The 20,196-nt window shown below is 45.4% G+C and overlaps 1 protein-coding gene across 10 annotated transcripts in view; it reads left to right on the forward strand.

Annotated features, from left to right (window-relative positions):
- Nucleotides 1-20,196, forward strand: part of LOC126068313 (ral guanine nucleotide dissociation stimulator-like) — a 497,494-nt gene that overhangs the window by 253,290 nt on the left and 224,008 nt on the right. Inside the window, exons 1-2 of one of the 10 annotated variants that reach the window (XR_007515611.1) lie at nt 7,970-9,324; nt 10,213-10,336. The exons of 8 other annotated variants lie outside the window; for them this stretch is intronic. The gene's annotated coding sequence lies outside the window, so the exon portion shown is untranslated. Of the gene's footprint in view, nt 1-7,969; nt 10,337-20,196 lie in introns of those variants that run through there. One more of the 10 variants, XR_007515610.1, reaches the window with a different exon arrangement.

A 20,196-nucleotide genomic window follows, 5' to 3' on the forward strand; every position in this document is an offset into this window, starting at 1 on the left:
ATTTTTTCTTCCATGATCTTTATTATTTTAGATTTTCTGTTTAGGTCTTTGATCCATATTGAGTTAGTTTTTGTGCATGGTGTGAGGTATGGGTCATGTTTCCTTTTTTTGCAGATGGGTATCCTCTTATGCCAGTGCCATTTGTTAAAGAGACTGTCTTTTCCTTATTTAACAGACTTTGGGCCTTTGTCAAATATCAGCTGCTCATATGTGGATGGATTTATGTGTGGATTCTCAATTCTGTTTCATTGGTCTCTGTGTCTGTTGTACCAGTACCATTCTGTTTTGACAACTTGGCAGTGTAATATGTTCTAAGATCAGGTAGTGCAAGGCCTCCCGCTTTGTTCTTTTCTTCAGTAATGCTTAACTTATCGGAGATCTCTTTCCTTTCCTGCTGGGAGCCAGGCTGCAAGGGCAGCCCCTCTGCACCCACTGCCCCCAGCATAAACATTGAAGAATTCCTGAAAAGTCAGGAGGAGCCAGGCTGCAAGGGCGGCCCCTCTGCACCCACTGCCCCCAGCATAAACATTGAAGAATTCCTGAAAAGTCAGGAAGAGCCAGGCTGCAAGGGCGGCCCCTCTGCACCCACTGCCCCTAGCATAAACATCGAAGAATTCCTGAAAAGTCAGGAATATCTCTGTCATCTGTGTTATGTTTCTGTTTCATTTTCAGCCTGTGTATAGCAGAATGTATAAGCATAAAATTCCATTATAGATTTAGGGACCTTTGGAGGGGGGCGTCCTACTCATAATCCCCTGGTAAAATCCCGGGTAGGGACAGCCCGTGTATTACCTGGGGATCAACGTGAAGTTGTCTTAGGGGGAAAACGAATAGCTCAACTATGGAAAACAAAAACAGGATGGTGGAATCCTGGTATTTACCAAGGCCCTTTTTGTGATTAAACCACCACCCACACATGACCCCATAAAAGTGGAAAAACAAAAGGCAGTGAGTTCTCTCAGCCAATTTCTCAGCCAATTACAGGTCAACCTTCTCGTCTACCCCGCTCACTGCTGCGCTTGACTGGTCTTTGGGTGTAGAGATTGGGCTAATTGTCCTTGGCATAATCGCGGACAATATGACGTAACCTAAAGTGGCTGGACTACAAGAATTTGGCCACCCTGGACAAAATGGACAAAGCCTATGTGGCAATGGTTTTGCAAAAAGATTAATTATTATAAAAACTGTGGAAGGTATTGCAAGATTAAGCATAAGTGTAAAGCAGTATGAAGTCAATTGTTACTTTGTGTAAAAATCAACAAAATATTCTCTTCAATTAAACAAAAACTCATTGTACTTGTGTGCATATGCGGAACTGTACTATGTGTCACTTGGAAAATTATGTCTCTGGGAAATGATGTTTATGATTATATCTTGTACTGCCCCTTTATTGATCATGCGATGTTATGCTTTTGTAAGCTTATGATATAAAAGACCATGTAAAAAATAAAGAGCAGGCTTTCTTTTTCTGCAAAATGAAAATATAAGACACACTACCTCTCATTCTTTTTCGCCGAACTCTACCCCTCCTCTGGTAACCCTGTTCTTTGCTGAGGCTGGCCCCCGGCACTTTCCATATGACGTTGGTGATTTGTTTCTCCATCTCATTGAAATACGTCATTGGTATTTGGATTCGGATTGCATTGTATCTATGGATCACTTTGGGTAGAACAGACATTTTTACAATGTTGAATCTCCCTATCCATGAGCAAGGTATGTTTTTCCACTTATGTTGGTCTCTTTTGGTTTCTTGCTTTAATGTCTTGTTTTCTTTGTATAGATCTTTTACATCTCTGGTTAGATTTATTCCTAAGTATTTTCTCTTCTTGGGGGTAATTGTAAATGTTATTGATTTGTTGATTTCCTCTTTGTTGGCGTAGAGGGATCCAAATGATTTTTGTATATTTTTCTTGTATCCTGGTACTCTGCTGAAATGTTCTATTAGTTTCAGTAGTTTTCTTGAGGATTGCTTAGGATTTTCTGCATATAAGATAATGTCATCTGCAGAGATTCTTTTACTTCTTCTTCGCTAATTTGTGTGCCCTTTATTTCTGTATCTAGCCTAATCGCTCTGGCTAGGACATCCAGTACAATGTTGAATAAGAGTGATGATAGAGGGCATCTTTCTCTGGTTCCCTTTCTCAAGGGGAATGCTTTCAGACTCTCTGCATTTAGGATGATGTTGGCTGTTGGCTTTGTATAAATGCCCTGTATTATGTTGATGAATTTCCCTTATATTTTTATTTTGCTGAGAGTTTTTATCATGAATAGGTGTTGGACTTTGTCAAATTTCTTTTCTGCATCAGTTGATAAGATTATGTGGTTCTTGTCTTTTGTTTTATTTATATGGTGGATTACATTGATTGTATTTCTAATGTTGAGCCCTCCCTGCATACCTGATATGAATCCCACTTGGTCATGGTGAATTATTTTTTTTTTTGATACGGTTTTGAAATCTTTCGCCTAGAAGGTTATTGAGGGTTTTTGCATCTAGGTTCATGAGGAATATACGTCTGTAATTTTCTTTTTCTGTGGTGTCTTTACCTGGTTTTTGTATCAGGGAGATGCTGGCTTCATAGAATGAGTTTTGGAGTATCCCATCCTTTTCTATGCTGTGAAATACCTTTGGTAGTAGTGGGGTTAACTCGTCTCTGAATGTTTGGTAGAATTCTCCAGTGAAGCCATCAGGGTCAGAGCTTTTTTTGTTGGGAGTTCTTTAATTACCTTTTCAGTCTCTTTTTTTGATATGAATTTTAGTTGTTCTACCTCTGTTTGTGTTCGTTTACGTAGGTAGTGTGTTTCTAAAATTTGTCCATTTTTTCTAGGCTTTCAAATTTGTTAGAGTACAATTTTTCATAGTAATCTGAAATGATTGTTTTAATTTCAGTTGGGTCCGTTGTGATATCACCCATCTCATTTCTTATTTCAGTTATTTGCTTCGTCTCCTGTTTTTCTTTTGTAAGTGGTTTATCGATTGTTAATCTTTTCAAAGAAAGAGCTTTTGGTCTTGTTAACTGTTTCAATTGTTTTGTTGTTCTCTATTTCATTTAATTCTGCACTGTAATAATTTATTTTGTATTTATTTATTTTGTTTGCTTCCTGTCTTAGCTTCTTACTTTGTTTTGTTTTGATATACCCAAATAGGCTGCTGGAATGAGCTAACTTGATTATTGGAACCTTTTAAGCTGTAATGTCTTTTCACGAGATGGCTAGAACTGTTACCAAGTATACGAGCATCGGAGTCCATTCACTTTTCTTGTGTGGATTCAGGGCAGGTGTCCAGTGAACAGGTCACCAAGTGTGTGGTGCATGCTGTCACCTATGGTCTGAGAGGAGAGTAGTGATTGGTATATGCACAAGTTTCTTGTTGCAGCAGGAGGTCATACTGTGAGCAAGTCGGGGCTGACAACCACCCCCTAGGTGTCTGTGAGGAAGGTGAGTCCCTGTTCTCTAGAGTGTACAGGTGGGTGGGCTCTGAAACCGTGCCATAGCCACCCAGTGCTTTTAACTGTAAGGACTGGGAGGCACCACTTATCCTTGGACCTGTGTTGTGGGTGGCTAGGTGGTATGGGTGGAAACACCAGTCCTCAAGCCCCTGATGTAGGTAGGTGAGGATCCTGCTTAACAGGCAGAGCAGTGTCAAATATTAAAAACTTGGCTCTCCACCCCACAGCTGAAATAGTTAAAGTCAGACTTCAGGCACATAAACCCTTGCAGGGTAACAGCAAGGGTTTAGCTACTGAAATGGGACACAGGTCCATGCAGGGGTCAAAGGCATTCAAAGTCATGGACTGTTTGTGCCTGAACAGGAGCCACTTCTTCCCTAAGTTCCTAGTTTAGGGGAGCCAGCAGATTATTCTTCTCCCTGTTTGTTAATTTGCTCCTTCTGTAAGGCCTGAGTGGCTTAAGGTGCGCAGCAGGACCTAGCTCAGGCCCAGGAAAACTGACTGTTACTGAAGCTGACTTAGGACCTGGGGCAGAGGGAGGAGGGATCAGATAAATCTGCACAGTAAATTAGATGCAAGCACTTAACTTTTGCCAAGAAGGCTGTTCTTCGCTGATTCCTGAGGCATGAGTAGATTCTGCTGCTCACTCTTTTTGGCTGAGAAAACCACATTCAGTATGGTACAGCCAGGGCTGCTGTGGTCAAGCCAGGGATTGGGGCTTAGGGGCGCTGGTTCCCACTGAGACAGGTCCAGCAACTCCTCATGATTCTGAACCATCTGTCCCTCCCCGCTGCTGCTCAGTCCAGTTTCTTAACTTTGCTTTGATGTTCATGGGTCCTCACTTTTCATATATATAGTCAGTTCACTGTTTTTTGGGGGTCTTCTTTGTAAAAGGGACCACCGGAAGCATGTGAGTACTCCCCCCATCTTGGCACTGCCTCTCCTATTTTAGTTTTTTGAGGAACTGCCACAGTTTTCCACAACTGCTGTACCGTTTTGTATTCCCACCAGTAATGGATAAGGGCTCCAATTTCCCCACATCCCAACCAATGTCTGTTATTTTTATTATTAGACATCCTGGTGGAAGTGACATGGTATCTCATTGTGTTTTTGATTTGCATCCCTCTGATGGCTAATGACACTGAGTATCTTTTCATGTGTCTGGTGGCCATTTGAATGCCCTCTCTGGTGAAATGTCTGTTCAAGCCCTTTGCCCATTTTATGATTTTTTTGTCTTTTTGTCACTAAGAGTCAGAATTGACTCATTGGCAACGTGTTTGGTTTGGTTTTTTGTTGAAGTTTTGTATATAGTTTGATTGTTAGATTCTTATACGACATAGAGTTCCTGAAGATATTCTCCAATTTGGTAGCTTGTGTTTTCACTTTTTTGATAAGGTGTTTTTACTTTTTATGAAGTTCTATTTATTTATTTTGCCTTTTGTGCTTTTATTATTAAATAAGCCATTGTTAAAAGCTGGACCTCAAAGCACTGCCCCTACATTTATGGTTTTCGTTCGCACATCCATGAGGGCTAAAATAAAACCTTGAGTATACCAACCAACCAACCCAACCCTGTTGCCATCAAGTGTATCCTGACTCAAAGCAACCCAATAGGACAGAGTAGAACCGCCCCCACAGAGTTTCCAAGGTGTGCCTGGTGGATTCAAATTGCTAATCTGTTGGTTAGCAGCTGTAGCACTGAACCACTACACCACCAGGGCTTTGACCTTGAGTGTATACCACCTGAATTTAGACGCCATCTTAAGAATAGATTTCATGCATTGAATACTAATGACCAAAGACCAGAAATGTTGTGGGATGGCATCAAGGACATCACACATGAAGAAAGCAAAAGGTCATTAAAAAAGAGAAGAAAGAAAGAAAGGACCAAAACGAATGTCAGAAAAGAATGTGAATATTGCTCTTGAACATAGAGAAACTAAAACGAACAGAAGAAAGGATGAAGTAAAAGAGCTGAACAGAAGATTTCAAAGGTCTGTTCGAGAAGACAAAGTAAAGTAGTATAATGAAATGTGCAAAGACATGGAATTAGAAAACCAAAGGGGAAGAACACACTAAGCATTTCTGAAGCTGAAAGAACTGAAGGAAAAATTCAAGCCATGAGTTGCAGTACTGAAGGATTCTACAGGAAAATATTGACTAACCCAGGAAGCACCAAAAGTAGATGGAAGGAATACACAAAGTCACTGTAGCAAAAAGAATTGGTCGATGTTCAGCTCTTCCCGGAGGTAGTATATGATCAAGAAGCAATGCTACTGAAAAAAGAAGTCCAAGCTGTACTGAAGGCATTGGCGAAAAGCAAGGCTCTAAGAATTGGCAGAATACCAATTGAGATGTTTCAACAAATGAATGCAGTGCTGGAGGTGCCCACTTATCTGTGTCAAGAAATTTGGAAGCCGTGTACTTGGCCAAGCCACTGGACAAGATCCATATTTGTGCCCACTCCAAATGAAGGTGATGCAACAGAAATTATTGAACGACATCATCAATATCACACACAGGTAAAATTTTGCTGAAGATCATTCAAAAGTGGTTGTAGCTATACATCAATGGGGAACTGCCAGAAGTTCAAGCCAGATTCAGAAAAGGACGTGGAACAAGGTGCATCATTGCTGATGTGAGATGGCCCTTGGCTGAAAGCAGGGAATACCAGAAAGATGTTTACCTGTTTTATTGACTCTGCAAAGACATTCAACTGTGTAGATCATAACAAATTATGGGTAACATTTAAAGAATGGGAATTCCAGAACACTTAATTTTGCTCATGAGAAACCTGTACAATGACCAAGAGGCAGTCATTTGAACAGAACAAGGGGATACTGAGTGGTTTAAAGTTAAGAAGGGTGGGCGTCAGGGTTGTATCCTTTCACCATACTTTTTCAATCTGTATGCTGAACAAATAATCCAACTACGTGAAGAAGGATGGGGCATCAGGATTGGAAGAAGACTCATTAACAGCCTGAGAAATGCAGATGTCACAACCTTGCTTGCCGACTTAAGAAACATACCGATGAAGATCAAAGATGACAACTTTTAGTATGGATTGCGACTCAACATAAAGAAAACAAGACATTTCCAACATGGCACTATACACAGAAGCAGCATGCCATCTCTCTGCAGCAAAGACCCAAAAAAACAAAGCAAATATATACATCACTTCTGGAACGTTAAGCATCAAATGGAGGAATAAAGAACTCGATCAAGCATCAAATGGAATAAGAAACTGATAGAGAACAGAGAAAACAGCTATGGACTGGAGGTTCCCTACCAGCCACTGCGGCATGGATTCGCCATATTGGACTACAGCTACGAAGGAATACAGACAGGGAGTATGAGAAGGCAACATGAGACAGAGCACCTGGTAACTGGGCATATGTGCTGTCTTAAGCTAGGTTCTTTGCAGAAGAAAAACAGTAAAGCGTATATACATATGCATACGTGTATGTATATATATGTGTGTGTGTGTGTGTGTTTGTGTATCAATCACATGATTGTAGAGGCTAGAACAGTCCAAGTCCGTGGATCAGAATAGAGGTTTCTCCTGATTCATGTAGCCCCAGGGGCTGGCGAACCCAAGATGGGCAGGTCAAAGAGGAGGGCTGTTGCTCACAGGCTGTGAAGGCTGATGAATCCCAAGATTGGCAGCTAGGTTGTTAGCTCCAGTCCCAAGAACCAGAGGTCAGGTGAACTCGAGGAACCTGTAGGGTCCAGAATCAGCCAAACGCCTTGGCGAGGCAAGCAGGGAGGAAGTAGGCAGCAGAGGGAGGAGAGATGAAGGCTGAGGGGCGGTGAACTCCCACATGCCCTACCTCTGCTGATGCCACTCAGCAGATTCCATCTTGGGGGTGATTAGACATCACATTTCAACAGGAAGTGATCACAATACTATACAACTGCCAAAACATTGATAATCATGGCCCAGCCCAAGCTGACATGCAGTCTTAACCATCACAGTCCACACCTTGTCAGCCTGGCACCTGTACACATCTCCCCAAACCATACAAAATCTCTGAAGAAAGACAATTACAAAGTCACACTTGCAGCTAACATGGTACAACTGACACACATCCAGCCGAAAACACACTAGCCCTGTTGACATCTTACATTTTATAAGTGGGGAAAACAAAAATACTCGATGCATACATACAAAGCAGAAATACTCATGACAATTACAGTCCTCGTTTCTGCAAGTGGTCACGTGGCCACAACGGGTATTTAGAACTACCTTTACCACCACCCATTCCGTATTCCCTTTGCCCTCAGGAAGCACCTCAGCAGGTCATGGTTCTTTGCCTGGTGGGATGACCCAAACCTTCATTCCTGAAGGGCCTGGGCCATTAGTAGTCATGTCGGAATTGGGTTGCTGTAGTTTTCCGTTGACCTTAATCACAAGGCATGGTAGTACTAGGGGACGGCTTAAGAGATCTCCTGCATTCCAGACATACTCTTTTTTACTTCCATTATGTACTATCAATCTGATTTCCTCTTGGTAATAAGAATCAATCACACCAGCCAGTATGGTAACTCCCTTCTTTGCTAGTTGATCCAGAGACATAAGGAACCCAAAGTGGCCAAGTGGCATTCGTAGCTTCCAGTTTAGTGGAATCAGTGATGCGTCTCCAGGTGGTAGCATTCTTCCCTTTGGAACTAAGACCTCCAGACATACAAAGCGTAAGGTTGCAGGGACAGGAAGAAGAATCTTATGAGTGGATGACTAGGAGTAATAGTGCATGGTGCCGCTTCCATTTCTACCCCTTGATTCCTGGACCCATGAATCCTGATTATGGGAGCAACAGTACCATATACTGGGCGCTGGTTTAGAGCATATAGAGCCTTTGGAGAACACAGCCCCAAACCTTCAAGGTATTGCCACCTACCTAGCACCATAATTGTGACTTCAGGGGGCCATTCCATCATTCTGTCAAACCAGCTGCTTCAGAATGATGGGGAACATGGTAAGATTAGTGAATTCCATGAGCATGGGCCCACTGCTGCACTTCATTTGCTGTAAAGTGAGTCCCTTGATCAGAGGCAATGCTGTTTGAGATACCATGACTGGGATAAGACATTCTGTAAGTTCACGGATGGTAGTTTTGGCAGAAGTGTTGCATACTGGAAAGGCAAATCCTTATCCAGAGTGTCTATTCCACTAAGAACAAAACGCTGCCTTTTCCGTGATGGAAGTTGTCCAGTGTAATCAACTTGCCACCAGGTTGTTGACTGATCACATCAAGGGATGGTGCCATATTGGAGAGTCAGTATTGGTCTCTGCTGCTGGCAGATTGGGTGCTCAGCAGTGGCTGTAGCCAAGTCAGCCTTGGTGAGTGGAAGGCCATGTTGGTTCCATGCATAACCTTCATCCCTGCCACCAGGGCCACTTTGTTCATGAGTCACTTGAACAATGACGGGAGTAGCTGGGGAAAGAGGATGACTGGTTTCCAAAGAACACATCACCCTATCCACTTAATTGTTAAAATAATCCTCTGGTGAGGTCACCCTTTGGTGAGCATTCACATGGCACACATATCTTCACTTCTTTGGCCCATTCATAGAGGACTATCCACATACCTCTTCCCCATAAATTCTTGTCTCAAATTTTTGAATCATATTCCTTCTAAGTCCCTGACCACCTAGCCAAACTTTTGGACACAGCCCATGTATCAGAATAGAAGCTCACATCTGGCCATTTCTCCTTCCAAGCAAAGTGAACAACCAGGTGCACTGCTCAAAGTTCTGCCTGTTGGGAGGAGTTCCTGTCAGCACTGTTCTTCAGGGAGGTCCCAGAAAGGGCTGAAGTGTTGCCACTGTTCCCTTTTGAGTGGTGCCTGCATATTGCACAGAATCATCTGTAAACCAGGTACAAGTTTCTCTTTTTCAGTCAACTGATCAGAAGGAACTCCCCATGAGGCCATAGGTGCAGACTGGGAGAAGGAAGGTAATGTGCTAGGAATAGAGACCATGGGCATTTGGGCTGTTTCCTCATGCAACTTACTCAGGCTTTGAAGTCCTGCTTGGGCCCGATCTTGTATATACTGCTTCCATTTAATGATGGAGTGCTGCTGTGCACATCCAACTTTATTTCTCTGTGGGTCATACAATACCCAGTTCATGATGGGCAGCTCAGCCCACATGGTGACTTGGTGTCCCATGGTTAAGTGTTCAGTCTCTACTAAGGCCCAGTAACAAGCCAAAAGCTGTTTCTCAAAAGAAGAGTAGTTAAATGCAGAGGATGGCAGGACTTCGCTCCAAAATCCTAAGGGTCTGTGCAGTGGTTCACCAGTAGGGACCTGCCAAAGTCTCCAGACAGAATCTTCATCTGCCACGGACACTTCAAGCACCGTTGGATCAGCTGGATCATGTGGCCCAAGTGGCAGAGTGGCTTACACAGCAGCCTGAACCTGTTACAGAACCTTCTCTTGTTCTGGGCCCCACTCAAAACTAGCAACTTTTCAAGTCAATTGATAAATAGGCTGGAGTAGCACACTGAAATGAGAAACGTATTGCCTCCAAATTCCAAAGAGGCTCAGTAGGCATTGTGCCTCTGTTTTGGTTGTGGGAGCAGCCAGATGCAATAACTTATCCTTCAGTTTAGATTGAATATCTCAACATGCCCCGTACCACTGGACCCCTAAAAATTTGACTGAGGTGGTAGGTGCCTGAATTTTTGTGGGAATAATTTACCACTCTCTGGCAGGCAAATGTTTTACCAATAATTCCAGAGTCATTGATACTTCTTTCTTACTAGGTCCAATCAGCATAATGCCGTCAATGTAGTGGACCAGCTGTGACATCTTATGGAAGGGAAAGGCAATCATGGTTCCTGCTGACTAAATTATGACATAGGGCTGGAGAGCTCATGGAGCGCTGAGGTAGGCCAGTGAAGGTGTATTGCTTGCCTTGCCATCTGAAAGTGAACTTCTCCTGATGGTCCTTCAAAACAGTTATGGAGAAAAAGGCATTAGCCAGTTCAGCAGCTATACACCAGGTATCAGGACATGTATTAATTTGCTCAAGCAATCAAACTACATCTGGAACAGCATCTGCAGTTGGAGTCACAACCTGGTTAAGTTTTTGATAATCTACTGTTGTTCTCCTAGGTCCATCTGTTTTTTGCACAGGCCAAACAGGTGAGTTGAATGGGGGATGTGGTGAGAATCACCACCCCTGCATCCTTCAAGTCCTTGATGGTGGCAGTAATGTCTGCAATTCCTCCAGGAATGCCGTATAGCTTTTGGTTTACTGTTTTCCTAGGTAGGGGCAGTTCTAATGGCTTCCACTTGGCTTTTCCTACCAAAATAGCTCTTTCTTCATTTGTGAGGGATTCAGCGGGGGGTTTCTGCCGGTTGTTGAGCGTATCTATTGCAATAATGCATTCTGGCACTGGGAAAATCACTATGGGGGGATTCAGGGACCCACTGGACCTACTGTGAAACAAACATGAACCAAGACTCCATTAATAACCTGACCTCTATATACCCCCACTGTGACTGGTGGGCTACAGTACCGTTTTGTGTCTCCTGGAATTAGTGTCAGTTCAGAGCTACTGTCCGGTAATCTCCAAAAAGTCTGATTATTTTCTTTTCATCAGTGCAAAGTCACTCTCATAAAAGGTTGTAGACACCTTTGGGGAAGGCTAGGAGAGAATTGAGCATAGAAATTTTTGACAGTGTATTGGAGTCCTTCCTCATGGGGACCTGGCCTCCCCTTCATTGAAGGGGTTGTGGGTCCTTAAATTTGCTCAAGTATGGGAGTTGACTGAGAGCGATTCACGTTAGACTGCTGTTCACCTGAACTAGAGTTCTTCAGTTTGTACAGATCAAGTAAATATTTAGTAGATTTCCTATCTAATTCACTCCTAGGGACACCATGACTAAGTAGTCTTAAGTCCATATGAGTCAAACTATTCTGATTACTGCTTTGATTCTGCCATCCATTACTGTAACCACATCCACTTGTCTTTGTTGATTGAGTGTTGCCACTTGGCCCCTACTATCACAGGGTCCAATCAACCCTATTGTATTTAGGTGTCTTGATTCAGTTAGGGCAGTTCCCAGTGTCAAATCTGATTTACATAAAATAGCAGTCACAGCAGTCTTCAAGGATGCTGAATTTCCCTTCAGAATTTTTTTCCTCACAGTTGTGGTAAAAGGTGTGTTCTCTGGGCATTCCATGTGTGGGTCTGTGGGTTTAACCTGAGAAATGCATTTTAGCATGCCAGTATCTCTAAGCCTTTGAATACCGTCTTCTACAGTATACCAAGGCATGTCTGGTACGTCAACTTGATTTACTGTAGGCAACTGCGTGACCCATGCTTCAGCAACCTAACCAAAGGAACTATTAGATCTTTTCCTAACTTCTTGAGGTGAAACACTGAATGAAGAATCTGTGCTTAGTGGACCCATAGCAATAAACTCAGTCCGATGCATGTTTACGTTCCTTGGAGCATTACCCTGCACCGTTAATAACCATTCCCACACCTATTCCCCAGGTTCCTGTTTGTACATATTAGAAAACTCAAGCACTTCTCTTGGAGTGTAGCATACTTCCTCCTGGGGCACACTTTGTACTTCACCTTTTGTGGTTCGCTGGGACTTAAGTCTAGTTATATGCCTAGAAGCCAGAATCTGTAGTGTGGGATTGTTTTGAGAACATTCAGCATTGTCTTGTAAAGCATCTGCCTCAGATGATGCCCCAGGCAATGGCTCAGGCAAGGGCTCTTTAGAGGCAGCTGAGGAAGGGCTAATTTCATTAAATGGAAGTGGAGGGGCTAATGCTTTTACTGGGCACGGTGGTGTAGCAGACAAACGTGAAGTAATCTCCTCAGATGGAAGTGGTTCTATTGGCAACCCTACCAACAGGAGTGATTAAATGGAATTTAGGGGCTCACTGTCTCCAGCTTTCTAATTATCTTCCCATATGTCCCCATCCCAAGTTTCGGGATCTTATTTCTTCCCAATCAGTGCCCTCATTTTAACTTCAGACACCTCTTGAGGTTGGCAGTTGAAGTAGGATTGTAATTGAGCCACTCTTACAATAAGACTCTGGTTTGGTTTTTGGCAATATCAGCGTTATTGCTACAAGAAATAAGGCTTTCTTTCAAAGCACAAGTGGAAACTTTGAGGTTGTTTATGCTGCACTTGAGCTTAGACACTGAAGCCCTGAGTGCATCTCTTTCTTTCACCAGTTTGTCTGGTGAAAGTAGGACCAACCAACCAGCTTCTGTATACTTCTCATTATGAGAAAATTGTTGAAAGGTATCATATATGCGATCACCCAGAGCCTTGCCTTTCACCAATACCTGATCTGTTGGTGGTGATAATTTGCATATTTGAATTGCCTCATGCATGGATTAGCAGTGCCTTCTTTTCTACTGAGAGCAGAGTCATCAACATCTTCAAAACTAACCAGACTTGAAAATTAATTTAGAAAACTCATCCTTAAAATTTTGTTTGTCTAGAACCACTCTCGGTACCAACTGTCTTAGGCTGGGTTCTCTAGAGAAGCAAAGCTAGTCAAGGGTGTAAATATGTATAGAAAGAGAGATTTACATCAAGGAAGCAGCTCATGTGATTGTAGATTTGCAAGTCCATGCATCAGGATAGAGGCTTCTTCTGATTCATGTAGCAATAGGGGCTGGCAAACCCCAGATTGGCAGGCTAGAGAGCAGGGCTCTTAAACGCACAGGCTGTGAAGGTTGATGAATCCCAGGATCGGGAGATAAGTCCCAAGAACTGGAGGTCGGATGAACAAGAGACAGCTGCAGGATCCAGAGCAAGCCAAGAGCCTTGGCAAGATGAGCAGGAAGGAAGTACGTGGCAGAGGGTGAAGAGAGAAAGGCTGAGTGGGGAGTGAGCCACCACAGGCCCTACCTGCACTGATAGCACTCAGAAGGTTCCATTATGGGGGTTCCATATCTGAAATCCACATATCAGCTTTCAACAGGGAAGTGATCATAACATCGTACAAGAGCCAAGACACAGAGAATCGTGGCCCAGCGAAGTTGACACACACAATCTTAACAATCACACATGCCTTGTGATTAATGTCAGTGTAAAATTACAGCAATTCAGTTACGACAGGACTACTAATGGCCCACACCCTTTACGAATGACAGTTTGGTCACCCGACCAGGAAAGAGCCACGACGAGCTGAGGTGCTTGCTTAGAGCAAAGGGAACATGGAATAGGTGGTGGAAGAAGGTAGTTCTAAATACCAGTTATGGCCATGTGACCAACTGCAGAAACCAGGAGTGTCACTGTTATGAGTGTTTCTGCTTTTATGTGTGCATCAAATATTTTTGTTTTCTCAACTTATAAAATATAAGATGTAAACAGGGCTAGTGCATTTTTGGTTGTATGTGTGTTCATTGTATCATGTTAGCACAAGAATGCCTTTATAATTGTCTTTATTCAGAGATTATGTATGGTTTAAGGAGATGTGTAGAGTTGGAAAGGGGTGAACTGTGGTAGTTAAGAGTATGTGTTAACTTGGCTGTGCCGTGATTCTCAGAGTTTTGGCAGTCATGTTATGTTGTGGTCACTTCCCTGTTGAGATTTAATATGTGATTACCCCCATGGTGCCATATGATGTTAGTAGGCAATTGGTTGAAGGGGAGTTTCCTTGGGTGTGTGTCCTGCATCTATTTTGTGCAGACATTCTGGCAGGGCTCGGGAGCTTTTGTCATTGGGGAGTCTGCAGCTGGCTTCTGTTCATCTCACCTCCAGTTTTTGGGACGTGAGCTAACAGTTTACCTGCGGTCTTGCCTGCCAATCTTTGGATTTGTTGATCTTCATAGCTTGTGAGCAAAAGCCCTGCTCTCCAGCCTGCCGATGTTGGGTACACCAGCACCTGAGGGTACATGAATCAGGAGAGGCCTCTATCCTGACCCACAGACTTGGGATGTTATGGCCTCTAAAACCGTGTGAGCCATTTTCTTGATATAAATCTCTCTCTATATATATAGGTATTTATACACTTTACTGGTTTTGCTTCTTTAGAGAATGCTGCCTAAGTCAGAGCATTCACATGAGATACAAATATGTTTGCTTCTTTGGCCTGTTCAGGGAGGTCTGTCACATGCCACTTCTTTATACTTCCTTGGCTCCAAATTCCAATCATGTTCCTTCCAAGTCCCTGGCTATCCAGTCAAACTGTTGGCCACAACCCATGAATCAATGTACCACTGCATATCTGGCCATTTATCCTTCCAAGTAAAGTGAAAACTCATGTTCACTGATTGAAGTTCTGCCCATTGAGAGGCTATTCCCTCACCACTGTCCCTCAGGGAGGTCCCAGAAAGGGGCTGTAGTGCTTTGCTGCCACTGTCCATGTTGAGATGGTGCCTGCATATCATGCAGAGAAACACCTGTAAACCAGACATCAGTTTTCTCATCCTCAGTTAACTGATGATGAGGTAATAGATGAAGACTAGGAAAGGGCAAGTAATGTAATAGGGGTGGAGGCCATGGGCATTTGGGCCATTTCCTCGTGCGACTTACTTGAGCCTTCAGGTCCTGCTCAGGCCTGGTATCGTGTGTACCACTTCCATTTAATGATGGAGTGCTGCTGTGCACATCTGGCTTTATGGCTCCGTAAGTCAGACAACAGCCAGTTCATGATGGGCAGCTCTGGATGCATTGTGACTTGGTGTCCTACGGTTAAGTGTTCAGTCTCTACTAAGGCCCTGTAACAAGCCAAAAGCTGTTTCTCAAAAGGAGAGTAGTTAAATGCAGAGGATGGCAGGGCTGTGCTCCCAAATCCTAAGGATCTGCACTGTGATTCACCAATAGGGGCCTGCCCGAGACTCTAAACAGGACTCCAAAGAGCATCTCTGTCTGCCACTGTCGCTTCCAAAACCACTGGCTCTGCCAGATCATATGGCCCACGTGGCAGAGCAGCTTGGACGTCAGACTGAACCTGTTGCAGAGCTTTCTCTTGTTGTGAGCCCTACTCAAAAGGTGCAGCTTTCAAACCACGTGATCAATAGGCTGGAGCAGCACACCCAAATGAGGGATATGATGCCTCCGAAACCCAAAGAGGCCCAACAAATGTTGTGCCTCCTCTTTACTGTAGGAAGGGCCAGATACATCAACTAATTCTTCACTTTACAAGGAATATTTCAACATCCCCCACACCACCGGAGCCCTAGAAATTTCACTGAAATGTAGGCATATGGATTTTTGTCAGAATAATTTTCCACCCTCTAGCATGCAATGGAAATTCTGGTGGCATACAGTGGTTACGTGCTTCAGCTGCTAACCAAGAGGTCCGCAGTTCGAATCCGCCAGGTGCTCCTTTGAAACTCTATCGGGCAGATCTAATCAGTCCTATAGGGTCACTACGAGTCAGAATCGACTCGATGGCAGTGTGTTTGGTTTTTGGGTTAGCATGCAAGTATCTTACCAATAAGTCTAGAGTATTGGTACTTCTTTCTTAGTAGGTTCAGTCAGAATAATGCCATTAATGTAATGGACCAATGTGACGCCTTCTGGAAAGGAAAAGCAATCAAGCTCCCTGAGGACTGAATTATGACATACACCTTGAGAATTGATATACCCCTGAGATAAATTAGTGCAGGTGTATTGCTGGCCTGACCAAGTGACGGCAAACTGCTTCTGGTGGTCCTTTAAAACAGGGATAGAGAAAAAGGCATCAGGGAGATTAATGGCTGCATACTCCAGAAGATATATTAATTTTCAGGCCACATCCTCAAGGAAGCTTCTCTTCCAACAGATTGGCTGATCACATCAGATCACAAAATGGAAGATGATTACATAATTTCGGCCAAATCCCTGAGAATCATGGCCTAACTAAGTTAACACGTAACATGAGCCATCACAGTGGTGACGAAAGTGTTCTGACGTAGATACTGGTGATGGTTGAATAGGATTGTGAAAGTAGGTAAAGCCACTATATGACACACTTTAAAGCTATTAAAACAAAACTTTCTTTAATAAGAAATTTACCAGTTAATAGAGTATAAGCTATAAAGTATAAATTGAGCTGGAAAAATACTACAACAAAATCGAAAAAACACCCACTGAGGTGAGAAGAAGAAAATGTCTGGTTCTGAGGCTGATGTTCCCAGGCTGTGAATGAGGAGCTGCTGTGGAGGAGGCATGGCAAGTGGCTCTGCCTCTGGTGCCCGAGGCAGAGCTAGCGGTATAGGACTTAATAGCCTGTGGGGCTTCAGTGTTGGAGCAGGAGCAGGATCGATATCAGCTGTTTGTCGGGAGCCAGTTGGAGGTGGCCCAGGATGGAAATCCACCCCTCCAGCTGACTCTTTGTCTAGCGCCATCGCCGGACCTGTTGATGAAATAGCTGGTGCCCTAAGGACTTCTGGTGTTGGTGCAGGAGCAGGTGGTTGAGGAACCATTTCTGTAGGTGGCCCAGGATGGGAATCGGGCCCTCCAGCAGACTCTTCCCCTGGTGCCGGGGCCAGAGATGGAGATGGACGGCTGTGGGCTATATTGAGCCCTGGTGTTGGTAGAGGTACAGGAGCAGGGTTGACATCAGCCGGTGGCCCAGGAGCCAGCTCTGAATGTAGCCCAGAATAAGAATCTCATTTTCCTCCTTTCTCCCCATTTGGTGCCAGTGCTGGAGCTGGTGATGCTGCTCTGTGGAGTCCCAGTGTTAGTCCAGGCGCATGATGGACCTCACCAGGCCGTCCAGGAGCTGGTTATGGTCTTGGCCCAGGGAAAGAATCTGATCTTTCAGCAGGCTGTCTGTCAGGTGGCAGTGCTCGACTTGGTGATGGAGGACTTGTTGTTGTACCCAGCTCCAATATTCCTGCAAGAGCGGGATCTGACTCAGGAGACGGTCCTTGAGTGTGTTCTGGAAGTTGCCCAGGGTAAAAATCCAGCTCTTCTGCGGGCTCTCCATCTGGTGATGGGATAGGCGGTGCTGTATTGAGCGTCGGTGTCTGTACAGGATCAGGATCGACATCACTAGGTGGTCCATGGCCTGGCTTAGGCGGTGGCCCTGGTTAAGAACGTGAACCTCCAGCGGGCTATCCATCCGCTGCCAGAGCTGAAGCTTGGGACAGAATAGCTGTTGCTCTGTCGACGTCTTGTGTTGGAGCAGGAGCTGGATCGATGTCAGCTGGTGTTCCAGGATCCGGTTCTGGAGGTGGCTCACGATGGGAATCCACCTCTCCATCGGACTCTCCATCTGATGCTGCTGATGGACCTGGGGGAAGACCTAGGCTACGTCAAGCTCCAGTGTTGAAACAGGAGCAGAAGCAGGATTGACATCAGCCAGTGGTCCGGGAACTGGTTCTGGAGGTGGCCCAGGATACGAATCTGAGCCTCCAGCTGGGTCTTCATCAGGTTCCAGTGCAGGAGCTGGTGATGGAAGCAGTGGTGCTCTGTGGAGCTCTGGTTTTGGTGCAGGAGCAGGATCAACCTCACCAGCTGGTACAGGGGCCGGTTCAGGAGGTGGCCCAGGATAAGAATCCCACCCTTCCGGCAGCTCTGGGTCTGGTGGCAGCAATGGAGCTGGTGATGGAATAGCTGGTGCTGTCTGCAGCTCTGGTGTTGGAGCAGCAGAAGGAGCAGGATTAACATCAGCTTGTGGTCCGGGAGCCATATCTGGAGGTGGCCCAGGAGAAGGGTCCGCCCCTCCTGCCAGCTCTCCATCTGGTGCCAGTGCTGCAGCCGATGACATAATAGGTGGTGCACTATGGCAATTTGGTGCTGCTACAGGAACCGAATGTACCCCAGGAGATTGTCCAGGCGCCGGTTCTTGGGGCGAAGATAGCTCTCGAGCTCCTTTTACCATTGGCGCTGGCCCCGGCTCTGGAGCTGCAAGAGGAGAAAGGTTCACCAACATGACTGCCTCTCCTCATGCCTTGCCAATGATGGAAAACACCCACTGCCACAAAGAGAAGCCCATTCCCAAGATTTTCCACCCCGGAAAGTCTTCCCAGACTGTGGTCCACCAGAGGAGGGTCTGAAGTTACTCTGAGCTCTGGCTCAACCCCAACCCCTGGGGTTCTTCCGTCGTGCCCCTCCCAAGCTCACATGCAGTCATGCCCAGTCGTCCTCACTCTCTGGCTGTGCCTCAGTGACCTCCATTTGATCCAGCTGTGCCAAGAGAAGTTGGGCACAGCGCTCCAGATGTGAGCCTGGCATGTTCACCTGCACATACTCCAGCACGAGCTTTAGGCAGGGGAAGTCTGGGGGCTGATTGAAATCCTCCGAGTATTCCTTCAGCCATGTGCCCAGGATAAAAGAGATGGCGCTAGGGATGGGTGGTGAAGAGCAGGGTCAGAGGCCTTCCAAAGGTCAGGGCCACCCTGTATTACACACTCTGGTTATCCTGGCAGTGGCAGGCCTGGTTACTGACAGGGGGCTAGCACAGAGCCCTATCCCAGGGAGCTCCCCATCCATGGTCTGACCAACTCTCCCTCCTTGGGGAGCCTGAATTACATCCATTTGTGTCCCCTGGCCCTCTCCTCACTGGACAGTAACCCTCTAAGGGCACAGAAATATGTGTCTGCATGTTTATCTCACAACCCGGCACACAGTAGTGCTTCAGGATTATCTGATGCTGGGTGACACACAGGGTCCGTCCCCTGACTCAGATGTCCAGGCCATGATGCCCCTCCTCTGGAGCGTGTGCACCAGCATGCTCCCTGGTTGTCTGCACGTGTGTGAGGGTCCCTTGTCCCATGGACACTGTTCTCCCCTGGAACAGGGGCCCCACATGCAGCTGAGCACCCATGACTGGGAACGGGGATTTGGGAGCAATTTTCTCCACTCCCCACCCCCCCGCTTCCTGTTTTGGGCCCAAAATTCAGAAGGGGGCAACCTGTGATGTGAAGGAATTTTGGGAGGATGAATTGTCTCAGGAGCCTCTCTGAGCCCCCAGCCTCCCCTCTGCTCCCCAGGACACCAAGGTTCCACTCCCATCTCTCTACGATTGCTTACGTCCTGCAGGGGCCGCCCCTAAACTCATCCCTCTAGTGGAATCTAGATGAATGTGGCCCACGGTCTGCCAACCCCAATCCAGACACAAGTCCCGTGAAACCTCTGTCCTTCTGTAGAGATAGAGCCCCTCCTTCTCCACACAAAGTCCACTCACCCTTTCAGCTGCTCCTGGGGTTCACCGTACTCAGCAGAATAGGGGTGGTTACATCCATACCTAGAGGTGGTGTGAGGGTGTCACATCTAATGCACTGTGGACACTACTTGCTTAAGATGTGTAGTGTTCCGGTCTGACTCTCGGACTGGAACGGAGGCCCAGGAGGGCAGGGATTCCTATCTGCTTTGTTCACTGAACAATGCTAAATACCCAGAACAGTGTCTGCAACAGTAGGGGCTTCACGGATCATTGGTGAATGAGTGAACCCACCCAGTACCTTCCCAGGTATCTGAGAGTCCTGTAGCCTCTCTTCCAGCCTCCAGGGATCTCTTTTCTGGCTATACCAAGGACAAGCCAAAACCAAAAACCAAATCCAGTGCCGTTGATACCAAGGACAAGGACACACTAAATGGAATCTGAACATCCCCTTTACAAATGGGAGGTATGTTTGCTCAAGGGCACGTAGTCAGTGAGGAGGGAGGCAGACAGCTTCTTCGTGATGGAGAACATGTGAAGATCCCAGCCCCTCCAGCACCCTTTACCATAGAGCGGGGCTCCGGGTATACACTTTCTGTGGCTTATCCCATGTGGTCCTGACAGTAATTCTAGCTGATTGGACCTTTATCAGCCCACTTCTCAGGGGAGA

The sequence above is a fragment of the Elephas maximus genome, chromosome 27, assembly GCF_024166365.1.
Source record: "Elephas maximus indicus isolate mEleMax1 chromosome 27, mEleMax1 primary haplotype, whole genome shotgun sequence".
Taxonomy (NCBI): domain Eukaryota; kingdom Metazoa; phylum Chordata; class Mammalia; order Proboscidea; family Elephantidae; genus Elephas; species Elephas maximus.